This window comes from Mustela erminea, chromosome 4 (genome assembly GCF_009829155.1).
Source record: "Mustela erminea isolate mMusErm1 chromosome 4, mMusErm1.Pri, whole genome shotgun sequence".
Lineage (NCBI taxonomy): Eukaryota > Metazoa > Chordata > Mammalia > Carnivora > Mustelidae > Mustela > Mustela erminea.
In genome coordinates, this window is record NC_045617.1 from 11635114 (window position 1) to 11656996 (window position 21883).

Genomic DNA, 21883 nt, shown 5'->3' on the forward strand with positions numbered 1-21883 from the left:
TCTCTCTCTAAAATAAATAAATAAAATCTTTTTTTTTTTTAAATGAACTTACAGGGGCACCTGGGTTGCTCAGTTGTTAAACGTCTGTCTTCGGCTCAGGTCATGATCCCAGGGTCCTGGGATGGAGCCCCACATCGGACTCCCTGCTTGGTGGGAAGCCTGTTTCTACCTCTCCCACTCCCCCTGCTTGTGTTCCCTCCCTTGCTGTGTCTCTTTCTATCAAATAAATAAAGAGAATCTTTTTTAAAAATGAGCTTCTAGAATAGAATTTCAATGACAATTGAGCCAATATGCCTCGTCAGAACCTGGAAAATCTCAGGGTGTAGAAGAACCAGGAATTGTAAAAAGTAAAGATGTCTGTTTATTAAAACAAGAGCATTAGTGAAAAGTGTATATATAGAACAGTTAGACCCCCAAGTGTCTTATCCTGCATAACCAGGTATAGCGCCTTTTCTCTACAAGCACATAGGAACAGAGGAAACTAAAATTAAATTAAGTATGATGTAGAAAAAAAAATTTGAGGAAAATGATCTCTGTATACCAGGCACAGAAGGAAAAAAAAAAAAAAGGAGTGAGGAGTAGAGAGCAAAATAGGAAGATTAAGTAAAATTCAAAACATAAGGTAGCAGAAATTTAATCCCTATCTCCCACACTACTCCAAGAAATAAGACAAGAAAGAACACTTGTAAATTTAAAAATATACTGAAAATAAGTTTGATAGAATAAAAAGTAAAGTTTTGAGAATCTGCCATAAAGAAAAACAAAAAGGCATAGCTAAAAATTGGAGGATTAGACCAAAGAGTTAAAAAATCTGATTGGTAAAAGTTCTAAAAATAAACAGCAGAGCAAATGCAAAGGTTGAAATTATTAAAGAAAAAATACAAGAAAGTTTCTTAGGCCCACACAGTTGAAGGAAATAACTGCCTAATATAAAGAAAATTAAGAAGCCCACCCTGAAGACACTTCATAAAATTATATAACACTGATAAAAAAAAAACAAATATCCTAGAAGTTTCCAGAGAGTGAAACAAAGACACAATGAATCAAGAATTTTAAAATGTGCAGAAGAATGTTCATAACATCTTTATTCATAAAATCAAAGAAACTACAAATAGTTCTAATGCCCATTATGTCCAACAATAGCATTAAATCCAGCAAATAAAAAATTGAGTTGCTGCTACATATAACATAGATTGATCTCAGAGACATAATGTAGAGCTTAGTAGGCCAAATAGAGAAGACTGTGTACTGTATTATTTCATTTATGTGATAGTCAAACAGGCAAAAGTCAGAATAGCAGTTAGGTTTAGGGGTCAAGAATGACTTACTATTAAAAACACAAACATCCTTCTGTGGGGGACTAGAAATGTTCTGTGCAAATTTGATCTTCATAGGTGGTTCTTTCCATATGTAAAAATTCATCAAGTTCTATGTTAAAGTATACTAGATATAGAATATAGCTCCATAAATTTTGTTTTAAAAATGAACAAAACAATAAGAATGGCATTGAACTGACAACATCACCAAAAACAAGAACATGGACTGATGTAGTCAAAACCCTGAGGGAAAGCAATTTCCAACTTAGAATTCTATACCCATCAAGACTACCAATATAAATTAAGGAAAGCCTCAAAGATTACTTCCTATGTATCCTCACTTAGAAAAACTCAGGAGGATGTGCCTCAGAAAAATTAAGTAATGAACCAAAAAAGAGAAAGACTTGGGATCCAAGAAAGAGTCTCAACATAGAAAAAATTTAAGGGATTTCTCAAAATGAAAGAAAAGTAAAGTATCAAGATGATAGCTATGTCGCAGGTCCAAGTTATGCTATGGTCCTGGTTGGAACAGGAAGATCTAGAACTTTCCAGAGAAAGGAAATTTTAAAAAAAAATTATGGACATATTGATCATAAAGCATTAGAGAATTGGCAGTAGGTAAACAGAAAATTATGCAAAAAAAATTCATTTCAATGAGGCAATCATCACAATTTCCTTCCCTTTTCATAAGAACCTGAGAAGGAAAAGGAGAAAATATACTATACAACTGGCTCAGTAGTGAAAAACATTTAAATCATCATAATATAAATATTAAAGAGTGATTTTTTAAAAAGAGCTATAACTACATTGGTAAGATAAGCAATTAAAGATTAGAGAAAGTATGAGAGTTAAATCCTCATATACCCACTGACTGCACACAAACTAAATAAATGAGTAAAAGTAGCAGTTTAGACATCATATTATTTTGAAATATTAGCATAAAATAGAAAAATCAAAAGTAGTCACCTTAGGGAACTTGTTTTAAAATTGCGTAAAGAATCGCTGGTTTTGGTTATTGGTATTGTTTGACTCTTAAAATATGCTAATATAATGATTAGAAAATAAAAATAGAAGATGAAAAGTTAAAACCAACTTCTTGAAAGAGATAAAGAGTTTCACTAGATGGTTTTATGGCTGAGTCATATGTAACTTACTTAGGACAAAATTTTTTTTATTTGAACTATTTGAACTATTTTTTTATTTGAACTATTTTTTTTATTTGAACTATTTTTATTTGAACAATACAGTAAACTTTCTAATTCATCGTGATAACAAAACCTCCAAAAGAAAATTATAGAAAATTTCACTTATTAAGAGATACAAATTTGAAATAAAATATTAACAAATTAAATCCAGACTATATAACAATAGAAGAATATAGAATAAAGGATTTATTCCAAGATGATTCAGCAACAGCATTTGATGCTATTTATTACATTTAGAACCATAAAGAAAAACTAGTATAATTAGAACATGAAGAAAATGTGTTAAACAAAATTTAGCCACCCCTTCTCAATCAAATCAAGTAAAATAAATGTTGAAGAATACTTTCTAAACACAATAAAATATATTCTCCAGAAATAATAACACATCTATTAAAAGAAGCACATGACTGTGAAATCAGAAATCAGAACAGCAAAACCCATTAACCAACATTATGATTTAACATTGACCTAGGAGTGCTAGCTAATTCAATAAGATGAGAAAAAGAAAATCCCCGTAAATATAGCTAGAGGAAAGAAATCATCATTATTTGCAGCGATGACTGTATCTAGGAAATCTAAAAACCTCAAAATCTATTAAATTTTTAAAGATTTACTTATTTGAGAGAAAGAGAGCAGATGGAAAGACAGAAGGAAAGCATCTCAAGCAGACTTGTTGCAGAATGTGGATCCCTACGTGAGCTGATCTCACCACTGACATGAGCTCAAACCAACAATCTGACACTCAACAACTGAACTACCCAGGTGCCCCGAAAATCTATTAATATTAATGATATGACTAATACAGTGGTAGGGGGAGACAGGTCTTCCCAGGTGTTATGTTTCTGCATGGCTTGCAAACAGAGGCACTGACAGCTTTTGTTCCACACTAGCTTTTCAAGGATGGCTGAGTAGCAAACAACTTGGGAAGGTGGAAATGGTATCTCTCTCTGGAGCAGATAAGCAAGCAGGTTTGCTTACTCTCCAGTAAAATAAAAATAACATCACTCTCCAGAGCAAAAGTCAGGCAGGTTTGCTTTCCGCTCATTATAGAAGCTTAGGCTGGCTCCGCTCTGATGCAAACCCACTATGTGCAGCACACACCCGGGCTACTCCCGGTCTCCCCTGTGGCCCTTGGGGAGAAAGGGGAACAGATGTGAATGGGAAGTTCATGCTGCTTGCTGTGCTGTGAATGATAAAGTCCTTCACCTCTGATCCAGGAGCTCAAGTTGGAGAGATAATTAGTGTCTGCAGTAGTGGTGATACCTGAAGCAGGGACCACCCATGACTAGCCGTCAAGACCTCCAGCAAGGCACCTTTTTCACCCTCCTTCTCAAGATGTTTCAGCAAAGCTCAATACACTGCCCTGCCTGCCAGCAGTGTGTGAAAACTGATAGAGCAAAGGTCTGGCAGGGACTCTCCAAAATGATGAGCAAGTAGCAAGATCACCAAACAATTTATAAAAACCAGCTCCATTACAAGAGACATCAATTTCAAGAAAATGAAAAAGTATGGCCAGAAAACATTTTGTAAGGCAAACAGAATAGGCCTTTAGAGCAAATGTACTGAAAAGCCTCATATTTGTGAGACTGGTTTTTTTTTTTTTTTTAAATCAAGTCATGTGAATTAATTTTATTTTTTATTTATTTTTTTTAAAGATTTTATTTATTTGTCAGAGAGAGAGAGAGAGAGAGAAAGAGCACAGGCAGACAGAATGACAGGCAGAGGCAGAGGGAGAAGCAGGCTCCCCGCTGAGCAAGGAGCCCGACGTGGGACTCGATCCCAGGACGCTGGGATCATGACCTGAGCCGAAGGCAGCTGCCCAACCAACTGAGCCACCCAGGCATCCCTGAATTAATTTTAAAATTCAATCATGAAGAGATAAAATTTATTTGGGCTCAAGAGTTAAACAATCAGTTGAAAAGAAAAAGTATTAAGTAGGGAGACTGGGACAACGAATTATTTAAGGATGCCAAATATAAGGATTAAGGGATTGAAATTATGAAGTAAGAGGCAAGAGACATGGAAAATGGCCCAGAAGGCCCAATGGATAGCTCCTAGGACTTCTGAAGGGAAGGATAGAAAGAGCAGAGGCAAATATTCTAAGAAATAATGAAGAAAATTCCTAGTTCTGAAGTAAAACATAAATCTTCTGATTAAAATAATGCAAGTGACTCTTAATCTCACAAAACAAACTGAGGGTTGCTGGGGGGAGGGGGTTGAGGGAAGGGGGGTGGGGTTATGGACATTGGGGAGGGTATGTGCTTTGGTGAGTGCTGTGAAGTGTGTAAACCTGGCGATTCACAGACCTGTACCCCTGGGGATAAAAATATATGTTTATAAAAAATAAAAAATTAAAAGAATAAAATAAAATAAAATAATGCATCCAATCTTGAGTAGAATTTAAGCATACCCACATATGCACATACCCTAGACACATTGTCATTGAATTCAGGTTATTATGCATGAATAGAAAATCTTAAATGCTCTAAGAAAAACAAAACTTTTTTTTTTTTAAATCAGACTGACGATGTCTTCTCATCAGCACTGTAGGAAAATAGTAAAATATCTTCAAACTCTTAGGGAAATATAACTTAGAAACTAGGAATCTACATCAGATAGGCTAGGAATCGTATGAAGGAAGGGATAAAGATAAAAATTTACAACAGTCAAAAATAAAAATTGTTCAATAAAGCTCAAATCTGGATGGAAGATACAGTATTTGGCATAGATTTGGTTTTTTATATTCCCAAATCACCATGAAAACAGCACAAAACCAAAGATGCTTAAAGGTAGGTGACATATTATCCCACAAAGCCCCCAAATTTAAAGTGAAAGGGACAAGGCTCTGGTAACTACAAGACCACAGATTTATGTGAAAGGAAGCAGTGGGATGATGACTAGGCTTTCTTTTCACAGACCTCAAAAGCCAAAAGACACTCCCTGTATAGCTCCACATTGCAGCCTGAGAACAACAGCAGAAAGTAGGTGACCTGCTGGACCTACGGCATGCAAGCAAACATTTTGCAACAGGTCTAATGGGGCTGGGACCATTTGGACCTTAAAACCAGCAAATCGGAGCTCCATTCCAAGACAAAGCCTTCTGTTGGAGAGAAAGGGCTGGGAGTGAGGTTCAAATGAGCAGGGCAAGGATAATAGAAACAAAGGAAAATGAAGGTCCATGTAAAAGTTGGGGAGGCAAACACTGACAGCAGATCTCAAAAAGTGTGAGCCTTTTCTTTCCTTCAGCATTTTTAGAAGAGAAAAGATTTCCAGAGCTGCACAGCTAAAGCAAACAAAAAACAAAAACAACATCAAAAACAAAAATGAATCCTGTTCTGACTCGTTTATCCATTTCCCTTCTATAAGGAAAGGAATACTTGTTTGTTTGTTTTAGGAATACTTATGTTTTATAGTAAGTGAGGAACAGAAAATAATCGGTCAAATGCCATATGAAATTACTATAAGCAAAAAAAAAGGAAAGCATACAGGGTAGTATATTTATAAGCAATGCAAACATGTCAGAAAGACAAGCCCTACAAATAAAACCATAACCTCATAATTTAACACAAGCTACATCATAAACTATGAAAGAATATTATAAATCCAAATTACGAAAAAAAACTCAGCAGTAAAATATTTAAGAAAATAGCATTGCAAAGAAGTGACATAGTTCATGAGGGAATCTTTTTTAAATTTCTTTAAATTATATCCAAACTGAAGAACAAACTAAAAAGAACATAAGAGCTAGTGAACATAACAGACAAGGCTTAAGAGAAAATAGATGGAAAGAAGGAAATTCTTTAAATCTAAAAGATGTGATGAGAGAGATCAATAGGAGTTGAAAGAAATGAATAGATTTGGACTATGGGTAAAAAAAATGTAACATACACATAGTAAGAATCCCCAGAGACTAAAACTCACACTAAAATGAATTCAAGAAAAGTTTTCTGAAATAGAAGAGGACTTGAAACTATACATTAAAGAACCACCACAGGTCTTTGAAGACTGGCCCAGAATGGCCAATATCAAGACATGTTCTAGTAAAACCATTATATTTAAAAAAAAAAAAAAAAAAAGCTGCCCTCAGAGCATTGTAGCAAAAAGGGCAAATCATTTATATGAAAGGATGTCAGACTTTTCGCATTATCTATTATCTGTAGAACTAAGGCTAAATAATGCTTATAAAGAATATAGCTTAGCACATACTGGCTTCACTTCTTTTAATATATCTTTTTTTAGTTCTGATGTTGAAACCACCTGGTTAAATTTTAACTTCAAAGTGTCATTACAAACTTCTAATGAGAATATATTCAAAATTTTGTTTTCTTAGCTTTTGTCGCTGAGAAGGTATAGAAATAATCACCACCTCAGTAACCTAACACCAAACTGACTTCAGTATGTATTTCTCATAAAAACAAAAACAAAACCAAAAACAACAGGGTTCCCTGGACAAACGGCTGACTCCAGGTCAGGGGCAGGAAATACACAAGATGAGTGATCCTTGTCATACTGGAAAGAACGGTATCAACGGCCACAAGGGTCATGTCAAGAGGATTTAGACTTGGACCTGCATGAGCTCCCTTCAGCTAAAGGTGGGACAATTAGAGTATCGATAATGACAACTACAATCCACTGAACACAAATATGCTTAAATCTATAAACGTAAAATATCTTTAAGTGCATTGTTCACTTTCACAGACTCATTATTTTGAAAATGCGTAAATAAAGAGGAAATATCAAATATTTATCTTGCTTTTCCTATGGGATCTAACCTAAGGGCAGCTATATGGCACCACTCATTAGCAAGTGGTAAGGACACATGAAGATAAGAGGCAGGACCAGCAGAAGAATACGCTGATCTAAAGTAGGCTTGCTGAAGCTTTCGAAAAAGGGGAGTTGGGGGGTGGAGACAAAACCAGCTTGGTCAATTCAAGCCCCTAGATCTCACTACTAATTACAGGATATAAAAGGGACAGAGAAATGTTAAATGGGAAAGTAATCAAAATCCGAAACATGAGAAACTGTCTAGGTCAAATAATTGTAGGCATATAATGGACAAATTAGAGAGAAAGAGAGAGAAGAAAAGAATCTGTAGATTAAAGATTTAAGGAACATGTCAAGCAACTGTACTGATGAATTTATTCAGATTCTGTTGAATCAAACTGTGTGTGTGTTTGTGTGTGTGTGTGCACGCAAGAGTGCACGTGCACATACATGGGCATGTGAAATGCTCTAAAAACATGAACACTTAATATTTCCTAGCAATAAATCTTACCAACATTTGGATATGATAGCATTGTTGCTGTTTATTTTTTAATGTAACTACTATTTAGGAATATAAACTGAAATATTTACATTAAATATTTATATTTGAAATAATAGAATGTCTAAAATTTGCTTAAAATAACCTGGGAGTATGGTAAGGGGACACGGGTAGATATATGAATTAAATAAGACTGTCTATTTGATAGCTGTTGAAGCTGGATGCTGGGTACACTGGATTCATTAACTGTTCTTTCGACATTTATATTATATATTTGAAAATTTTTCCCCAATAAAAAAATTATAAAAATCTGCTTTTTGGAAAAACTAGTAAACGTAATGAAGAGCGTTTTTTTTTTCAAAAACACAAAGAGAACAAATTAAAAATGGAAAATATATATATAACAGAGACTTTTAAAACCATAAGAACAAATGAATATTTAAAAATTTTGTAAATAACTTACATGGAATCAATTTCTCAAAAATGGTCAAGAATGGAGTCTCAAGTAGGCTATTTCTATTGAAGGGATTAAAACCATAGATAAAGATATAACTCCTGGAACATAAATAGCTTTATGGTAGAATTCTAACAAATTTTCAAGAAACAGAAGTTCCCCATCTTATAAAATCTCTCCTAAAGCAAAGACACATGTAGACAATTTCCCAAATCAGTACCTTTCCTACGATAAATGTGCTTCATTATAAAACACTGAAACTCCAATTAAATCAAAGATGAGACTTAGTTGTCTCATCATTGCTACTATTTAGTTGCAGATTGAATTTTTTGCAAGTTAAAAAAAAAAAAACCCTAAAGGCATGAATATCAAAAAGTAGAACAAATGTCACCATTTGACAATGATATGAAAATCTTATCAAATTAACTCTCAATTAGAATAAAACATTCAGAAGTATAGACAACTGAAAATCTGCATGGCAAAATAAACGTCTTCTCACTGTGGGGTAAAATTGGAGAGATGGGGTAAATACCTACTTTCAACAGTTCACATTGAATATTGTTCACAGAGTATGTGTTTTTTACTAATACAAAAAACCTGAATTTTTTATTTAAAAAATAAAGCATCCGGTGATGTCAAAAATGAAAACTAAGAAGTCCAGAGCAGAAGAAGAAGAAAGAAAGAAGAAACTTGGGTGACATTGATAAAATCAGTGGTATATATTTATGAAATATGCTCCTACCTGGCTTTGAAAATCAGAGCTATAGTTAACAACAGCTACTTAACTACTTTAAAAATTTTCCCTCAAAAAACAGTATAAAGGACCACTGAGATGTGTCACATTAACCCTGTAGCTTTCTGTACCCATTTGCAAATCCCAGGGTCTGAAGCCCTGTTTTTCTTCCTAGAGCTGAACCTCTTTTATCAAACAGCATATCCTGTTTCCTTCCACAGTCTCCCATTTCCAATCTTCTCTCTCTAAATGTTTTTTAAATTGGTGTTAAATAAATGTTGGGTTTAATTTAGCAGAATTTCTTTTCCTTGCTTTTAGTGCTCCCAACAGCCTAATTATCCCAGCCTGTAAGAAACTGAGAAAGCATATTTAGTCTGATTTTTAATGATTTTTAATTTTTTGACTTAAATTTAAATTTTTGATTAAAATTAAAAATTTTAATTTTTCTGATTTTTAATGTTTTTGGGGGGGGGTATCCCCATCCTAGAAATGGCATCATTAATAGTTAATTAAGTGGTATGCCAAGGCTAGAATCCAGATCTTCTAACTTCCAGTCTAGTACACAGAATGGCCTCCAAAACCATTTTAAAAGGGTCAGAGCATGACTTGGTAGAAAAGAGCAGTTTCTTTGAGCACCTCTGGATAAGCAAAGAGAATTATTAGAAGGACATTAAGTGCTCACAGAATTGACAGGAAGGTGAGGGTCCATGCTTGAAAATCAGAAGGGTAAAAGAAGCCTCTGGGTGTTGGATGTGAGAACCCCAGTTCTAACTCAGGGTGCCAATAGAGTAACAGGTCTTTGCCTGAATGAACAGGCATGACAACTGCTTTTGGTCAGCATGCTTCAGAGAGGGAGCACATTTGGTCTGGAGGTGTCACATGTTCACTTGCTTAGCAATGGCCAATGTACCCGATTCAGGGTCATAACCCACAGTATCCAAAAGGGAAAAGGGCAATTTCCCACAAAGAAATCAAAGTGCTGGTAACAAGATAGAGACTTAAAAGTGCTGTAAAGAAAAAAAGAAATTCACCCCATCTATCTCATAGAATTACTGTGATGAGGGAGTTAGTAATGTATGTAAAAATGCCTGGTAAACTATGACAAGCTCCACAAAGGCATTATGATGAAGTGTTACTTCTTCAAGGTAACATTCTAACAACTCCATTTAATACTTCCTCTCTCAAGGGGAAATTTTCAGGCAGGCTAAAGAAAGAAATGTTTTCCTAGGAAGAGGAAAATTGCATTCTGCTCTTCTCAGATCATGCTACATGCATATTTTAACTTCTGGTCATCTCACTACCAAGATAAACTTTGAATACCACCCCCTGAAGAGTGTTGCACAAATAGTGGATTACAAATGTGTTCTACAGGTGAGACTTCCATCAAGATAAGGTCTTATCAGTCTTTTAGTTCAGAAGTCTTTCTAAATAGCATTGAAAGTCTACTTGAATTTTAAGCCAAATTTTCTCTATAATAGAGCATATTAAAGCAAAGCTTGGATGAGTCATCCACAGATCACCATAAATGTCAGCATGGTGCCTAGAAGGGCCCAACATGAAAGGAGTTAAAGTTTCCCCTAGAGAAAAGAAAGATTAAAACAACCCTTGTTTGTCTTTGATATGTGTATTAGTATTCTATTGCCACTGGAAAAATTACCACAAATTGAGCAGCTTAAAATAACACCCATTTATTATCTCTTGGTTCTATACTCAAGCAGCCATGTTGCCGTAACTGGTGGTTCTACTCCTGGCTTCACACAATCAAATCAAGGTGTCAGCTGTCCAGAATCTTACCAGGATTCTCTGGAAAGAATCTGTTTCTGCCCTGATCCAGGCAATGGAAAGAATCCAGTTCCTTGGGTTGTAGGACTGAAGATCCTGCTTCCTTGTGGGTTGTGAGTGGGGAGTCCCTCTTAGCTTCTAGAGGTTCATCTCAGAAGCAGAAAGAGCAGGGAGGATCCTTCTCCTGCTTGGAATCCTCCAGGTTTCCTCTCCTGCCTTATCTCTTTGGCCTTATCTCCCTTCTGCCTTCCCCTTCTAGTTTTAAATGTGCAGGAAATTACCTTGGACCCACCTGGGGAATCCAGGATCCTCTTTCTTAAGCTCAGCAAATTTGTAACTTTAATTACACCTAAAAAGGGCCTTCACAAGAGCACCTAGTAAATGATTGAATAGCCAGAGACAGGAATCATGGGGGCACATTTTTAGAATTCTACCCACCAAAATGTATCTTCAGGGAGTGAACAGAGAATTTTTGAAAAATTGGTATGATAAAAGCCATTAAATTTCTGCAAAGTATCGTGAGCAACTCAGGGTGATGTTTTTATGAATCAGAATCAGCCAAAGTGGTTTACAATTTTCAAAGGCCATCATGAGACCAATGTCATAATTTAAAGTCCCTAGCTATATCAAAAATTGGTGTGACCAGTGAGGAAAAGTTCCAAATATTTCTTTATATTTCTAATACATCAGATACTCCTTAAGGATTGCAAATAGACATACCAGACATAGCTCATACCTATTTCTTAGATACTAGCTTATATCTAAATTCCCTTCCATTAGGTTTTATAAGATGTAGTTTCTAAGGATTTGGGTAGACTCAAAATATTTGTAATACAAATCCAATCACATTTGCATTCTAGTCATAAACAACAATTAGCACATAGGGCAGAGTCTAGACTCCTCACTTTTCCCACATGGAATCCCCAATACAGTTACAAACACACAGATTAATCACTAAATCACCAAATATTTACTGAAGACCCATAGAGAAACACTATCATTTCTCAGTGCATAGTGCATAGAAACAGAGAAATTGTTCCTGCCCTAAAGCAGGAAAATCTATGATCAATATGAATAGTGTGTTCAAATAAGTATCATAATTTCAAAATCAGGTAAGAAGGGTGTTGGGTGTTGAGGAGTGTTACTGTAGGTTGCAAAAGAAAAGTGTTTAATAGGAAAAATTTCTTTGAGAAGTTTAAGTCCACAAATGCTTCTGAAAGAGATGACTTCTGGCATTGTTAATCTGAAGCTGTTTTTGATATGTTGAGGGCTTGCTACAAAGAGGAGAACCAGGGGGAGGTAGACAGTCACAGCTGATTTACAACTCTACAAATGCTGGCCTGGAGAAGGAGCCTTGATGGAAAACTTTCAAGGCTATTATTAGAAGATTGTATTTGATTCAGAAGACAGTGGGACTCTCCGACAGAGTTGGAAGAAACAATGAGTTGTAATCAAGGCAGCAGGCCTGAAATAGAGATTTATCACACAGTGCAAAATAGTTTTAAAAACTGGGCTCTGCAAGTGAGCAAGGAGGAAGATAGAATACTCCAGTAATAGTTTATCCGTGGTTGAGAGATTCTGCTATAATGATGGTGGCAAGTAATCTGATGGTTCTACATGGAAACAGTCAAGGCAAGTAGACTTCAAAAGCTGACAATGGAATTTGAATGCAATGCTAGCAAAATGTCTTGATCGCTCTGTGGTTCCAGGGATGTTCATTCTATAAGACGTTCAACAACTTATACTAATTCTGAGATAAGTTCCATTTGCTTATTTAATAGGTCAGACATATAAAGGGCTTTGGCATTGCAATCCTCCTATGCATGATCCATGTTTTCATGTTAAAAAAAAACAAGACCTCTTTCCATGTAGAAGTCACACCTTTTATATCCAACCCACAAGGAATCAGACAAGTCTTGAAGTAAGTGATTGCCAATCCTAGACGGAAGCACAGATAGAAAGCATTGCCTCTTAGAGGAAGGGCATAATCAGATCTGTGTTTTAGAGTAATCCTCCAGGCTGAATAGTGGACAGAAATGAAGAAACCCAGATTGGTAGCTGCCTGACCTATTCAGAATAATCAAGAAAAAGAGAGGTAGCAGCTTGAGCTATGGTGGCAGCCATAAGAATGGGGAGAGGGCACTGAATTGGCAGATGTTCAGGGGAGAGTAAAATAAATAGAACTCGATGACTGGCTGGAATTGCAGAACGAGTGAGGAAGAGGGAACGAGCTAGAATAAGCCTTGGGTTTCTCGATTTCGTGACTGAAGTCTGTTTTGTTGAAGAGGAACTTTGGGGGAATCAAAGAATGAGCTTGAGAAATGTTGAATTTGAGAGGCCTGTGAGACATGCAAGTGAAGCTGTCTTAATTGGATATATGGTGGGCCGTTGGCAGGAATTCCAGAGAGAGGCCCAGAGCCCTGAGCTTAGAGACTATGACTGAAGACAAAGGAGTACATGCAGTCAACACAGGAGACCATCACAAGCAAGAGGACAGGAGAACCCAAGGGACTAGTGCTTATATACGCCAACTCTGTCTGGACAAGAAGAGCAACAGGACGGATAATGGTTCTCTCAGAGCAGAGTCATTGGCTCCCTCAGACGACTTTCCCTGGGGTTCCCAGCAAATGGAATTAGTTAACGCATTCATTCAATACCTACTTTTGTTCCAGACACCATATGAGGCCCTAAGGGACAGGCTCAGAACCCCTAAACTGAAGAGGAGCCTCCAGACAATTGTCCCCAAGTTCCATTTTATGAAACTGTAGGTTAATCACGCAGCAATCCTAAATCAGAAGTTCTGTTTGGGACAGATATTCTTCAAAGCCATTCTGAATAATAAAGCACCTCCATTGTGGACATAAATATGCCATGTACTTCAAGTTATATTTTGTAGCTAATTTATGAGGAAACAGTATCTTTAAAAATTAATTATTCTGTGGAGAATTCTTTGCAGCTGAGGGAAACTACCAGTAAAATTTCATCCTAAAAATGTCCAGACCACTTTGGCTCCTTTTTTTTTTTTTTAATTTAATTTAAATTTTTAAATTTATTTTTTTAATTTCTTTTCAGTGTACCAGAATTCATTGTTTCTGCACCACATCCAGTGTTCCAGGCAATACGTGCCCTCCGTAATACCCACCACCAGGCTCACCCAACCTCCCACCCCCCGCCCCTTCAAAACCCTCAGTTGTTTTCCAGAGTCCACAGTCTCTCATGGTTCCTCTCCCCCTCCAATTTCCCCACCATCCTTCTCCTCTCCATCTCCCCTTGTCCTCTGTGTTATTCCTTGTGCTCCACAAATAACTGAAACCATAAGATAATTGACTCTCTCTGCTTGACTGATTTCAGTCAGCACAATGTCTTCCAGTCCCATCCATGTTGCTACAAAAGTTGGGTATTCCTCCTTTCTGATGGAGGCATAATACGCCATAGTGTAGATGGACCACATCTTCCTTATCCATTCGTCCATTGAAGGGCATCTTGGTTCTTTCCATAGTTTGGCGACTGTGTCCATTGCTGCTATGAACACTGGGGTACAGATGGCTCTTCTTTTCACTCTATCTGTATCTTTGGGGTATTTAAATACCCAGTAGCACAATCACAGGGTCATAGGATAACTCTATTTTTAATTTCTTAAGGAAGCTCCACACGGTTTTCCAAAGTGGCTGTACCAACTTGCATTTCCACCGATAGTGGAAGAGGGTTCCCCTTTCTCCACATCCTCTCCAACACACATTATTTACTGTCTTGTTAATTTTGGCCATTTGAACTGGTATAAGGTGATATCTCAATGTGGTTTTGATTTGAATCTCCCTGATGGCTAGTGATGATGAACATTTATTCATGTGTCTGTTAGCTATTTGTATGTCTTCATTGGAGAAGTATCTGTTCACGTCTTCTGCCCATTTTTTGATGTGATTATCTGTTTTGTGTGTATTGAGTTTGAGAAGTTCTTTATAGATCCTGGATATCAGACTTTTGTCTGCACTGTCATTTGCAAATATCTTCTCCCAATTCCATGGATTGCCTCTTTGTTTTGTGGACCGTTTCCTTTGCTGTGCAGAAGCTTTTGATCTTGATGAAGTCACTTTGGCTCTCTTATGTCCTGTAGCACTGAATTTTGGAGTTTCAGCCAAATATTTACCAATTTTTTTTTTTTTAGGACATCTGAACATAGCCACTCCTGCAGTCTACCTGGGAACAATTGGTTTATGATTACAGTTGAGGGGAAATATGAGTTAACTTCTTCATAATTAAATACCAATTTTATTACCCACATATTTAATATGACTAACATAGTGACATCTCAGATGTGCATAGTGTCTTTACAGAACATGTACATGTACAAAAGTTCTTTTACTCCTCGCAGTGACATACTAATATCTACCTGTACTTTACAGTGAGAAATTGAAACTCTAGAAAGGTGATGGCCAAGGCCACAGGAAACTGACTCTTGGTATGTAGATCTCAAACCAACTATTTTTCTTTTTCTTTTTGTTTTTTTAAAGATTTTTATTTATTTATTTATTTGACAGACAGAGATCACAAGTAGGCGGTGGGGGGGGGAAGCAGGCTCCCTGCTGAGCAGAGAGCCCGATGTGGGACTCGATCCCAAGACCCTGAGATCATGACCTGAGCCGAAGGCAGCGGCTTAACTCACTGAGCCACCCAGGCACCCAAACCAATTATTTTTCTAACTAAATAAATATTTTAGGCACCCAACATATGGCACTCAACTATTTCACTTTCCACCTTAACCATACTCTTCTAATTTGGGTTATAGATCTTTTTCTTACCTTTTATGTGTTTCTAATCCTTCTTCCTGGTCTTTTTATTAATCTTTTATGTGACTTAATTATGTTTGCTTTAAGTCACCTTTTGAAAAACGTGGGGTATCATAAATAAATGAATAAATAGACTCATAAATAGATTTTAAATCCAAGGCTTGCAGATTCCCCTGGCAATAACACAATTTAGATCATATTTAGGAGACAAGAAAAGAAAGCAAAAATGTAGACATGAGCCATATTTCCATATATTTCCAATCAAATGCTTGTTAATTTCTACTAATGAGGATAATTCCCCAATTAAAATTTATCTTACTCAAGAAAACAGTCCCAGGGTGCCTGGGTGGCTCAGCCAGTTAAGTGGCTGCCTTCTGCTGCGGTCTGATCCCAGGGACCTGGGGTGAAGCCTCACATCAGGCTCCCTGCTACATAGGGAGTCTGCTTCTCCCTCTCCCTCTGCCTCCACGTCCTACTTATGCACCTTCTCTCTCTCTCTCTCTCTTTCTCTCTCTCCCTCTCTCTCAAATAAATAAATATAATCTTAAAAAGGAAGGAAGGGAGGAAGGAAGGAAAAGAGGGAGGAAGGGAGAGAGGGAGAAAGAAAGAAAGAGGAAGAAAGGAAGGAAGGAAGAAAGAAAGACAGTCCCTAATGCTCCTGCTTATAACCCCAGGCCCAAAGAATCCATCCATCTACTTTCTCTGTTCAGAAACAATTTGGAGGGTCTAGTGAATCTGTAATTTCAAGAGACAAGAAGACGGTATGAAAGCAGAGACAAGATCCCAGTGAAACACCCACCTTCCCATTAATAAAACAAATTATTTTCTTGTCCAGAATCATCTTCCTAAATATACTGTATGTCTTGTTCTATGTCCTTTGCTGTCTCACTTGCTTTCACCATCTAAAATTCTACCACTTAACAGATATTAGTATTAGTTAGTACCTCTTTGTTATAAATGTAAATGTTTCTGGGATTTATTCATTCAATGAATATTGATTGAAATCCACTATATACCATGGGCTGTGCTATTAACTGGCAATATTGAACAGCAACAACAACAATAAAACCAGACACGTTTGGGCATGAAGGCTGTGATAAGTCATTCACAATTAGTAAAAATTATTTCAACGAATCTGCTTTTACTTTGCTGGCATTCGTATGAAATTATTTTCACTGAGGAAAAAGACTGTTGTATGGATGGATGAAGTGGCAAATAGGTGGTTTGGGAACATGATTTTCCACCCTAATGATTGGAAGCAAGTTGGTTAGCAATTGACTGCTTCTCAGCTCCAGATTCACCCTGCACTACCCACGTGGTGGTAATAAGCTGGTTTCTAAACACTTCTCCTCTGCAGTGGGCATGACGCTAAGCTTTGTCAGTAGACGGCACTGCAGGGATGTTGAAGAATGAGATCCCTGTTTTAATTCTGTGTGCTGTGCTTGCCATTACTATTATTATTGTGGTTGTTCCCACAGTGCTCTGGGAATGTGTGAGACAGATGAAGCTGGCCCTGTGCTGACCTCACAGGCCCTCAGTGACCTCCCAGCCCTGACCTGCGGCAGGCAACTACCTTCCTGCAGTCCTTCCAATGCAAACACCACATACGTCTGGCCCCATGCCTACAACAGCCCTTCACCTACCAGCTTTGGCTCACCTACACTCAAGAGTTACAGAGCCCTGCTTGCCTCTATCCACACAAGGTTGCTTCCTGGCTTTCCAATGAAGGCACAAGCTCTGGCCCGGATAATCCAACAAACTTCTCTACCATCCAGCAGCATCAACCATACCTTTTCTGACAAAATCTAAACCCCAGCCTCGGGGAGGGGACATCTCTTTCCAAGTTTGCACTTTGCTATTATTCTCCTGCCATCCTGGACACCTTTTAGAGTTCTCTCTACACATTTATCATTACTTCATATCATAGCTTCATAATATTTTAAATTAAATTTTGCTTTTTAAATGACTGTTGGTTTCTGCGTCCTGGCTGGACCCAGACTGATACAATGGGCTTTTGAGACAAGACACTAGGAAGAGTGGCCTATGGTAAAAGAAGAAAATAAAAATGCCAACAAAAAGCTTCACTTTGCACTGAGCTAAGTTCAACCTCAGGAAATGAAAAGAGGACTCAGTTATTGTCTTCTTTTTTTCCTTTTCCAGTGGTAGATATTCTATTTTTTTTAATTTAATTTAATTTAATTTTTTTCAGTGTTCCAGAGTTCATTGTTTATGCACCACACCCAGTGCTCCATGCAATATGTGCCCTCCATAATACCCACTACCAGGCTTACCATCCCCCAATCCTCTTCCCCTCCAAAACCCTCAGTTTGTTTCTCAGAGTCCACAGTCTCTCATGGTTTGTCTCCCCTTTGATTTCCCCTAACTCACTGCTCCTCTCTATCTCTCAATATCCCCGTGTTATTCCTTATGCTCCACAAATAACTGAAACCATATGATAATTGACTCTCTCTGCTTGACTTACTTCACTCAGCATCATCTCTTCCAGTCCCGTCCATGCTGCTACAAAAGTTGGGTATTCATCCTTTCTGATGGAGGCATCATACTCCATAGTGTATATGGACCACATCTTCCTTATCCATTTGTCCGTTGAAGGGCATCTTGATTCTTTCCACAGTTTGGTGACTATGGCCATTGCTGTTATGAACATTGGGGTACAGATGGCCCTTCTTTTCACTCCATCTGTATCTTTGGGATAAATACCCAGTAGTGCAATTGCAGGGTCATAGGGTAGCTCTATTTTTAATTTCTTAAGGAAGCTCCACACGGTTTTCCAAAGTGGCTGCACCAACTTGCATTTCCACCAACAGTGTAAGAGAGTTTCCCTTTCTCCACATCCTCTCCAACACTTGTTGTTTACTGTATTGTTGATGTTGGCCATTCAAACTGGTATAAGGTGGTATCTCAATGTGGTTTTGATTTGAATCTCCCTGATGACTAATGAACTTTCAGGAGGGAAGAGACATTAAAATGTGGATATTCTGTTGCCTTGACCACATTTGGAAAATTAAGATTATATATTAAATCCTTAAAAAAATCAAAGCAAAAGAAAATTGATAAGACAGTATTGGCCAGTAAAAAGAACATGGGCTTTGCATCCGGTCAAAAGTTCTGATTCCACTGCTTACCAGCATTTCCAGCCATTCCCACACTGACCCCTGGAAATCTCAGTTCCCTCAACTGTAAAAAGGGAAGATACCATCCACCATACGGGTTTGCCGTGGGAATTACATAATATCGTGTATACAAAGTGCATCACACACAGCAGGTGCTACTCAGCAAACATTATTTGCCTTTCCTCTTTTACTTTCTTTCTTTCTTTTTTTAAATGAAATTCATTGTTTTTGATCCAAAAGAGGATAGTTCTTTTCGCTGGGATCTACCGAAACACAGTGGCTGCTTGAGACAGGATTTCCACCTTTGCAAGTCTGCCCTGTGAGCTTCCCTCTTGAGGAGCCATGAGTTAAAAGAGGAGAGCCGCTCTCATGTGGTGGCTTCTCTCCCAGCCTGAGCCAGGAGCGTGGCGGACGCCGGTTCTCTGAGCACCTGAAAGGCTTGTATCAAGGTCCTTCTTCCACAGGGTTTTTGATCTGATATTATTTCAGTGCTCTAATCACAGCATTATATGTTTTCTTTAATTGTTCTGAGTTTAATAAAATGTTTGTTGCATATGGGATTATGTAATATATGTAGGTGATGACGAAGTTCTGGGCTTTCCTATAGGAAATCTATCTATCTACCTACTAATTAATTAATTTATTTATTTTAAAGATTTTATTTATTTATTTGACAGACAGAGATCACAAGCAGGCAGAGAAGCAGGCTGAGAGAGAGGAGGAAGCAGGCTCCCTGCTGAGCAGAGAGCCCGATAAGGGGCTCGATCCCAGGATCTGAGATCATGACCTGAGCCAAAGGCAGAGGCTTTAACCCACTGAGCCACCCAGGCATCCCAGGAAATCTATTTAAAGGAGAGCTCATTCTATTAGGGTAGAAAGAAAGGCAGGGAGGAGTTACAGTGAAGTGCAATAAAAAATACGTCAGAAATGTTAGTCAAGTAATGCTCGGAGACCTGGCTCAGAGCCCAATTAGAATGGAACAAAGATATATATACAACCTAGTTAAGCTAAAGAATCTTTAATTAAGTTCGTGGAAAGCCAAGGGTTTTAAAGTTCAAAGAATATGTAGACTTCTGTCAAAATCCTTGCAGAGAAAGGGACAGGAGAACTTTGTAGTGCTCACAGATAGTGACAGATGTAAATAAAGTTCTGATGGAAACTTAAACATAACTAGATGAGGGAAAAAAAAGAATAGGATTTTGTAGAATATTCTTCTGTGTTTGCACATTATGCTGAAAGAGGCTGCACTGGATATTTCTGCTTTAAAAGCACACAGGGATATTACTTATTAATTGTGATGTTTAGGGACGCCTGGGTGGCTCAGTTGGTTAAGCATCTTCCTTTGGCTCAGGTCATGATCCCAGGGACCTGGGATGGAGTCCCAGGTTGGGCTCCTTGCTCGGTGGGAAGCTGGTCACCAAGATCTGTAACGGCTGGCTTCTCTCCAACCTCGGATCCAATCCCTGCACTTCCCCAACCACAGACTGATTTCGGATTCTCATTCTTCAGCCCTTGGGCTATTTCAAAAGCCTCTGATACTGCCTCCTTACTTCCAGCCTGCTTAATCTATTTGTCAGCCTGAGCTTCTGTCCCACCATTGGCTATCCATTGCCTAAAGGATCAAGCTTGGACTCTCCGACAGGTGCCTGAGGTCCCCTGTGACCCTGTCCATCTTCCCATCATCCCATCTCCTCCTCCTGCTCTCACTCCCCCACACTGGCTCGGGCTTCCCAGCTGTACAGAGGCTCCTCACTGCCCAGGATAACCATATAAGCTTACTTCAGGGCAAGCTAGCAATTGGCACTGTGTCAAATTGATATTAATCTGGGGAAAAGATTGAAAGCTTTGCAGGGTAAGAGTTCATCCAAATAACCATGTAGCCATTACGCAGACATTCTCCTAGGAAGCCACTTAGTGACCATCTGTTGTTACATGAGCATCGCCCTTGGGACTCCCTTTCCTCCACTCCAATCAGTTTTCATAGCATTCCTTAGAACTATAATCAGTGCTCTCCCTGGGAGGAGCTCTGATAAATACAATTGCACCATCTCTTAATTGTCAAGTAATGTTTTAGCACCCCATCTAGAGTGGCACCCTCGAAAGTCACCCATCTGATCAACCCCCTTATGTACAATGGCAAATCTCCACCCATCCTTCAAGATTCAATTAACACATCACCTCTGGGAAAATCTCCCTACATAGCCCCCAACTCCAGCAGAATTAATAAAGCAGACACTTTAAATCCACAGAGAACCACCAGGGCTTTATGATTTCCATCCTAAGGTGCTTTTCAAATATTATCTCACTTTTTCCTTGCAACAATCCCTCCACAAGTTCTATGCCATTTTTTGTATAGGGTAAATGGCAGGTATATGGTACCATTATAGGTAAATGGTAGAGCTGAGATTCAGAGCCCAGCAGACTGGCTCCAGAGTCTTTGCTCTTAGCCTGGGGCTTAGCTGTATGCTTAGTCATTTTAAACTCCACTGACAATGTCTCTTGTGATTATCTCCACTACAGCAGGCATGTAATTGTACATTCAGTATTTGCTTACATGTCGGTGTTCCCTCTAGATTTTGAGATCCCTACAAGTAGGGCTCTTACCCATATATACATCTCTAAGAACTTACTTAGACTTAGTAAATATTAGGCAGTTTCTGAGTATTTGTCAAATAACTAATCAATCAGTTGTCATAAGCAAAGCCTGTGTTGGATCTCTGTTAAGAACCCAAGAAACGAGGGTGCCTGGGTAGCTCCATGGGTTAAAGCCTTCAGCTCAGGTCATGATCCCAGAGTCCTGGGATGGAGCCTGGCATCGGCATCAGGCTCTCTGCTCAGCAGGGAGCCTGCTTCCTCCTCACTCTCTCTCTCTCTCTCTCTCTGCCTGCCTCTCTTCCTACTTGTGATCTTTATCTGTCAAATAAATAAAAAAAATACTTAAAAAACAGAGAGAGAGAACCCAAGAAATGAAACCCTGAATATTCTAAAAGACCTGCATTTCACACAGGGTACTTGAGAAGAACATAGTATTTGGTCACTTACCTCCTCAAAATCGATGCAGATGGAGAAATTATACTTGCTAATGATAAATTCATTTACCAAGTTGCGTGTGCAATAATAGGACATTTTCAAAAGCAACTTTTATAATGTAGCCTAAAAGCATATTAGTAAAAAATGTTTTTGGTGTCATCAATATAATGAAAAAAATT